The sequence below is a fragment of the Etheostoma cragini genome, chromosome 2 (assembly GCF_013103735.1).
Source record: "Etheostoma cragini isolate CJK2018 chromosome 2, CSU_Ecrag_1.0, whole genome shotgun sequence".
NCBI lineage: Eukaryota > Metazoa > Chordata > Actinopteri > Perciformes > Percidae > Etheostoma > Etheostoma cragini.
Genome location: NC_048408.1, coordinates 18,640,975 through 18,649,445, shown reverse-complemented (window position 1 = coordinate 18,649,445; position 8,471 = coordinate 18,640,975).

The window sequence follows — 8,471 nt, the reverse complement described above, 5'->3', positions numbered from 1 at the left end:
GGGGGGGGGGGGGGGGGGGGGGGGGGGGGGGGGTCCACCGCCCCTTCCTCTACGTATGCAAATTGGCCTTGTTTGATTAAAAGACAGACGCATATTTCATTAAAGTCACCACTGGAGGTGGGAGAAGAGAAGGCATACCTCTCTGGGGAGGCGAAGGTTGTTTAGCTGGAGTGAATGTTGTGGGAGCTGCTGTTAGTGCTGCTGAGGGGAACAAATAGCGAAGACAAAAGGGCTGCTCAGGGACTGCTTTGGGGTTTAATGGGGCTGACTGACTGGCACATCAGTTAAAGCTCACGCTGATGCAGAGAGTGAGTGAATGTGCGTTGCATGATAACAGGAACAATTGACAATGAAATAGACCCCGTCAACCTTTGGCATGTCAAGGCAGTTGTGTTGCGACTCACCATTGCCAGTTTGCTGAGTAAAAACAGCAACTCCTGTTTCTGAGTAGTAAAATTAAAAAAGGTTTTATAATATGGCCATCTTTTACTCTATGGCAGATAGGCTGCTCCCTTGTGGGCTGGGTAAAGGATAAAGCATTGCTTTCTTAATACACGTTCACCTCTTCCGTGAAATAATTTGTTTCTCTCAAAGTTTTCACATTGTGCTCTGCATTTTGTATCCTGTATCATTTTAAAATTGTGAATGGTAAAAGGTTACTTTTCACCACCTTGTCTTTCTTTTTATTTTACTGGTTGAGGGTGGCAGTTGCGCTACCAGAGGTGTTTGAGGGTGATGCATGGACGGGTGGGTACTATATGAGATCAGAGGGTGGGAATACGATGGCTGGGGGAGGATTGTTTGGCGTCAAGCCAACTCCAGTGGATATCAAAAACATTGGGTGGGATGGGGAGGACAAAGCGGTGGTTGCTCTGCATAATCAATCAGAAACAATAGAGGAAGAGAGCAAGTGGTTCTGCCTTTCTTGACAGGGCTGATTGTATTTATGCAGGGTTGGAAGCGAGGGGGGAAAAGGGATTGGGTAGTGAGATGTGGGCAGGTGCAGGGAATGCGGTAATGGGTGGGCCCCGCTGCAAAGCCAAGGACATATACCCAAGAGGAACTGATTGAATGCCATGCCAATAAAAGGAGGCAGTTTCATGCACCAGTGACCGAGTTGGCATCCTCACAGTCACACTGTGATGAAACCCCCTACGAGGTCATGATAATGGGAATCACATTTTGTTCCTCTGTGGGTTGTACTGCTCTGAGGAAGAATTAAACTGCATCTTCAAACCTAATTTTTTCTTTTTTCTTTTCCTGTTTCTCTTACGGTGTGTGGCATGTAACTAATGTAATCATAGTATGTCAAAACATGGGGAAAATCAGATTGAGTGTTTGTTTGGATGAAATAAATTCTGAGTCACAATAGGTGGGGCAAATTATCAGATTTAAGCCTGCAGTGCCATACAGCCAAGAAGTTGTCCTTTCATTTTTTCTGTAGATTTCCCGGAGTGGGCTAATAAAATGCTTGTTTTGTATCTTCTCAGCCATGAACCTTTTCTTTGTTACAATTACATTTAGTCTGGAAACCTGTGCGCCTCACAGCCAAATACAGAATATCAACTGAAGTAAAGCAGTGAAATGCCTGTGTTGAACACGACAAGGATGTTCATTCATACACCTCGGAAGTAGTCCTAATATTAGCAAAAAGTGCAGAGGTAGCTATATGTTTACTAAAAACAAATTGTTTTCTTAAAATAATGCACATCAAAAGTAAGTCAGTCTAACATTTATTTCATTTGTAAAACATGGATTTTCTGCTTTTTCTGTCTTGCTCTGTTTTGCAGGAAACAGATTTGATTTAGTCCTCGTCGGCGGTACCTCATAAACAGAAAATATTTTGGGGGGGGCATTCGTTAACAAAAAAGGGAAAAGAATATATTTTAAAAATTGTTGCAAAAAACTTTTATTTCACCCTGACTTGCAACTGTGTGCAATTCTAGAGCTCATTCCATGCGTTTCCTGTTAGTTTTATGTAGAAGTCGAAAGTATTCACATTTATTACTCAAGTAGAAGTATAAATACTAGGGTTTAAAAAGACTTCTGCAGAAGTTGAAGTATCAGCTCAAGCATTTTGCACAAGTAAAAGTTTGAAAGTACTGGTTTCAAAACTAAAACTTTAAAAGTAATGTAAGGGGGAAACAAATTATATTAATATGAGTTTAGAAAATTAGACGCCAAGTTCTGGAAATAATTAGCCCGTGGTACTTGGGTGTGCAGAGCTTGCAGCACATTCAGAAGGGGTTGTTTTTGCATCCAACCATTTTGAAAACTTCTTCCAGCTACGACCAGGGATGTCGAAGGGTTGGCTGGTCTTCCTGGCTACCAACCTCCTCGCTGGTGTTTGGTTGGGACATCTGGCTCCAGTTCTCCTGAGTCTCTGCCACGGACATCTTCGTACTAGGCTACACACATCTGCTATTTCCTTGCTGGGGTGTGACGTGATTTGTGTCGTGTGCAGGTGTAATGGATCGTGTACAAACCTTTAGGGTGTCAGAATGGTATATGTTTACACTTCTCCTCCAAATTCACAGTAGCCCAATGGTGCGATTTATCTGGATAGACTTTTGTTTTAGTTTTTTGACGATGACAAGCCGGAATGAAAACAAGGCTGTTTATTTAAAATGTAAGGAGTAAAAAGTAGAGATAGAGTGAAAATGTAAGGAGTAGAAGTTAAAAGTCTGCTGTAAAATAAGTTCTTCAGTAATGTATAGATACCCAAATATTATACTTAAGTAAGTAACAAAGTATTTGTACGAAACTTACGAATACATAAGTACAAATGTATTCAACTCAACCAGATGCATTGAGTTAGTCTTGGTGATCAAAATGAATTACAATGATTTTCTTTTGCACAAGATGCAGTGTTAAAGGGATATTCAAAAGTATTAAAGGAATAGATAACATATAAGTTAAATTTTCACCCTCAAAAGAGACAACATGCTGCCTGTTAGGATGTCACAGTAGAGATACGAACTGTGTGGGGACAGGATTTTTGTGTACTGTGAGACAAACTATCAAATACAATGCTGTGACCAGATGGAGAGGAACGTTTAAATGATTGCGAAGTTGTTTCTATTGCTTGGTTTTTATTTTTCTATTTTACATCCCAGTTATATAGGTTTGTATTGTGAAAAGGGGACGTTATGTACCACAAAAGTGAACTCTGACAGTGAGAATAGACTGTAAAAGCTAGGGTTTGTGTGACATGAGTTTAGTCAGTCAGCTGTAGAGGATAATTTACTTTATTATTGGATAAAGTGCATTGGACTGCATGCAAGTCAGACTATTTTACTCAAGAAATTACATTGACATTTTGGTTGCTGTGATGCACTAAAATGTATTTACTTTTGAAAGATGAGTTAAATGTTTTGTGGGGTGATGGCCTTTTGCAGCACAAATTAAGCATAAACTGATGTGTTGGTTGCACTTAACATTTTTAACAGTGTTTCAGCAATTGAGGAAAAAATGTAAAACAACAAATCATAAAATACAGGTGGGTATCAGATGGCTACAGATAGTTTGCATAAGAAGCATACACTCACCCATAGGATTATTAGGAACACCACACTTATACTGTGTTTGACCCCCTTTCGCCTTCAGATCTGCCTTAATTCTACGTGGCATTGATTCAACAAGGTGCTGAAAGCATTCTTTAGAAATGCTGGCCCATATTGATAGGATAGCGTCTTGCAGTTGATGGAGATTTGTGGGATGCACATCCAGGGCACGAAGCTCCCGTTCCACCACATCCCAAAGGTGCTCTATTGGGTTGAGATCTGGTGACTGGGGGGGCCAATTTAGTACAGTGAACTCATTGTCATGTTCAAGAAACCAATTTGAAATTATCCGAGCTTTGTGACATGGTGCATTATCTTGCTGGAAGCAGCCATCGGAGGATGGGTACACGGTGGTCATAAAGGGATGGACAAGGTCAGAAACAATGCTCAGGTAGGCCGCGGCATTTAAACAATGCCCAATTTGCACTAAGGGGCCTAAAGTGTGCCAAGAAAACATCCCCCACACCATTACACCAGCACCACCATTACACCACCACCACCAGCCTGCACAGTGGTAACAAGACATGATGGATTCAGGTTCTCATTCTGTTCACCCCAAATTCTGACTCTACCATCTGAATGTCTCAACAGAAATCAAGACTCATCAGACCAGACAACATTTTTCCAGTCTTCAGCGAGCCAATTTTGGTGAGTTCTTGCAAATTGTATCCTCTTTTTCCTATTTGTAGTGGAGATGAGTGGTACACAATGGGGTCTTCTGCTGTTGTAGCCCATCCGCCTCAAGGTTGTGTGTGTTGTGGCTTCACAAATGCTTTGCTTCATACCTCGGTTGTAACGAGTGGTTATTTCAGTCAAAGTTGCTCTTCTATCAGCTTGAATCAGTCGGCCCATTCTCCTCTGAACTCTAGCATCAGCAAGGTGTTTTCGCCCGCAGGACTGCCGCATACTGGATGTTTTTCCTTTTTCACAACATTCTATGTAAATCCTAGGAATGGTTGTGTGTGAAAATTCCAGTAACTGAGCAGATTGTGAATACTCAGACCGGCCCGTCTGGCACCAACAACCATGCCACACTCAAAATGCTTTAATTCAGTTTAATTCAGAGTTCAGGAGATTATCTTGACCAGGACCCCACCCTTAAATGCATTGAAGTAACTGCCATGTGATTGGTTGATTAGATAATTGCAATAGGGGGGGTGGCAGTAGCTCAGTCCATAGGGAGTTGGGTTGGGAACCGGAGGGTCACTGGTTCAAATCCCCGTATGGACCCAAAAAGTTGGGAGCGTGGATTGGTGGCTGGAGAGGTGCCAGTTCACCTCCTGGGCACTGCCAGGTGCTCTTGAGCAAGGCACCGTACCCCCCCGACCGCTCAGGGCGCTGGTTCAGCTGGCAGCCCACTCACTCTGACATCTCTCCATGTATAGTGCATGTATAGGTCCTGAGCATGTGTGTGTATTTCAGGCCTGTGTGTGAGTACTAACAAAAAAAAAAAAGTGTGTACACAGAGTGTAGTGCAGTAATTTCCCCATTGGGGACTAATAAACAAATTATCTTATTATCTTATAATGAGAAATTGAACCGGTGTTCCTACTAATCCTTGAGTTGAGTGTATGTTTGTATCTGTGCTACTGCTGCACCACTGCCTCCTGCTGTCTGTCCACAGAAGTAACATTTCAAGCATGGGGCAGCATGTGCAAAAAAACTAATTTCCCAGTCTCTGACATTAATGAATATACTGATGTACAGGCCCCTTGGAGCCCTCTTCACTACATTCACCTCACCTCCTCCGCCCGCTGCTCACTCATGTTATCAACTCACTGTTTTCTCAAGGAAAATATAAGTTAAGCTCACCTTATTTACATTTATATGATCAGATTTTCTTCCTTATGGAATGTATGCAAATTTGCCCTTTTCTCGAGTCTTAGCCACTGAGTGTGTAGATATGTTTCGAGGGATGGAGCGGGAAAAAAAATAACAACATTGCCCTCCAGCAGGAAAGAGACGCAAGTTAGGATTTCTGCACCTCATGAATTTTGTAATGATCAATTTTGTTTACCTTACCCCCTCCAAGACTGGAGACTGAAGATCCGGACCTTTTGAGCTAGGTATATATAACATGAGATTGATTTACACTAGGGATGTCTAGCTTGGTTTTTTTTGTGTATACCCTTGGTTGATGCCCTGCATTACTCATGTTTTTTCATTTTATTTATCTGATGGCTTCCAAATTTCACTATCAGTTGTGTGTTTGTGAGATTTGGGGAGGGATTTTGCAGGGCTTGCTCAGGCATTGGTCACGTCTTAAATCGTGTGTGTGTTGGAACGGTGGGGGAGTAAAAGGCAAATCTGAGGGCTGGCTGGCGGATTGCAGTGAGCTTGTGCTTATTAAAAAAAAAAAATAGCCCTATCCTGCTTGTGTAATGTAAGTGAGAGAAAGACAAAAAATGTGTATGTAGGTGAGTGCTGTACTCAAGTGAAACTCCTGAGCCCATTGTGAATCGAATGGCCTGTGTGTGTATGTGTGCGTGTGTGTGGCACAGCACTTGAGCTAATTGCTTTCTGCCAGCATATTGCCAGTCTTTCTTCCTTGGGATAGGGAGGCACGTCTCAGATGATTACAACCCCCAATTCAGGCTCACACCGCTGGCCTGCCCTGATCAAACCATAGACCTGCTTTACAATACACTCCTCTAAACCATGCTTTACCCTGCTTGTTGAAATGCTGATGGGGAATATTTAAGTGACACTCCAAGCGAAACCTAATAATATATTCAGGTAATGAAATTAATTTTCTCCCTGGCTGCACTTTGACTGGGGTGTTGATACAGGGAAAGGGAAGAGAAATCATGAGGAAAATGTTGGTGAGGGAATGTCGTAGGTAGCCTGGCCTTTCTTGCCCTCCCTCGCCCTCTCTCTCTCGCTCTCTCTCTGTGTATCAACATTTCTCATGACACACTCCGGCGATTCGATAGCCACCCCCACACAGCCATTCACACGGCACATGCTCCTATGCACATACACATTTGCAGAGAAACACAATAACAAGGATGCTTCCCTCTCTACACCACTGAACTGTAAATGACCAAAGACCCACACACTGCTACAAATGCACATGAACACATTTGCGCACACACATGCTGTCGCTGTCACTGAAGGAACTTGATGTACCCCACAGGCTTACATTGTGAGTGGCAGCTCTGGCGATGGCCAGCAGCACAGACGTGTGTGTATGGATGATAGTTCATGTTAGAAAGAGAGAAGCATCTTGCTGTGCTTGTGACCCACTAAATGTAATTCTATTTCTTCTCTCTTCTCATTCATTGTATCTCTTTTTATCTCTCTACATGCATCTTTCTCTCCCTCTCTCAATCTCACTGTCTGTCTTTATGTAGTTAATTAGGAAGCAGGAGTCCATCCGTGTCAGTGCTCTGGTGTTTTATTGCCCTCCCCCCCGGCCCCCAACAGAGACACATTAATAACCCTCCATCCACACACACACAAACACACACACACACACACACACACTACGTGGCAGAGGCTCGATGGCCCTGCCTGGCATAGCCATCTATCTCTTTGTGCAACCCTCCCTCTCCTCCAGCTCACCACCCATCCGAACGCTGCTCCTCCTCTTCCATCACTCCCCCCCCTCCCCTCTCCTCAATCCCCTGCCATCGCCTTTCTACCTGAGAGCATTTGTCATCCCGTCGCTTTGCGAGCCGTGGCCGACGTAATGGGGAAAAAAACAGACAAAAACTCAGCGGCAATATGCAAAAATGCAAAAAGGTAGATGCAGGTTGCCCTGGCAACGGCTCCGAGGTTATTTCCAAGCGCTGATGGAAATCAATGTCATGTGCCAGGCAGGCAGGCAGGCACCTCCGTCCTCAAGAAAATTAGAAAAAGAAGGGGGGTTGAGGGAGGAGGAGGGTGGACTGGAAGGACAAAGAAAAATGCAGAGGAAAAGAACTCAGGTTTTTTTCCTCTCTGAACCTTAGGGCTCCTGACTTTTCTTCAAAGGAGCTTGAGGCGTGTTGCATGTCTTATGGGCACCGCTGTGGGTCATTTTCTTTTGGTTTTGTTTCTGCTTTTGCATCGCCTAAATTCTGTCTCTCCTCTACACTGTCACAGCCTTTTCCTATTAGATTATTTGAAACCAGGAAAATCAAATCCAAATCAAAAACCAAATCCAAAAACATAAAGGGTGCTGGTAGTATTGGAGGAGTGGTGGTGGAGGAAGGATTTGTGTTTTAACTGGCCAAACAACTGATTAATCTGTTCTGTGCTACCAAAAACAGGCAATCTGATATTTTAACATGTGGCACTAGGCTAGGGTTAGCTGTGCTGGGCAGGTCTAAACCAGGGATGACCTGTGACCCATGAATCGCTGCCCACATCTCGTTTACAGTGAAACTAAAATGATCCAGTCTGATTATCTGGGTAGACCAGGGATATATTTTGGTCTGCATTAGAGCCCAACCGATAAAGGATTTTTTAGTCCAATGCCAATACAAATATTTGGTTATTAAAATTCCAAAATTCCGATATATCTGCTGTTATATATTTAAAAAAATAAACAGATATCCCTAATATTAGTTAGTTGTAGATATTTGAGTTCACTAAAACAATATAATAATCTGTTTTACTATAACAACAGAGCATATTAAAAATATATTAAAGTTCTGATAAATAAAATGTATAAAAATACAAAGTTAAGATATGAAACTTAAAGTCCTTTGAACAAAAACACAATAACTAAAAACATAATCAGTGTTGCCAACAGGGACGTCCTAGAGTGCCCTCTGGTGGCACACTATGCAACACCAACACATAACATGGTTTGTCGTTCGTTTTTATTTTATTTTTTTAAATATTCATTGGTGAATGAATATTTTATCGGCCATTATATATATATATATATATATATATATATATATATATATATATATATAT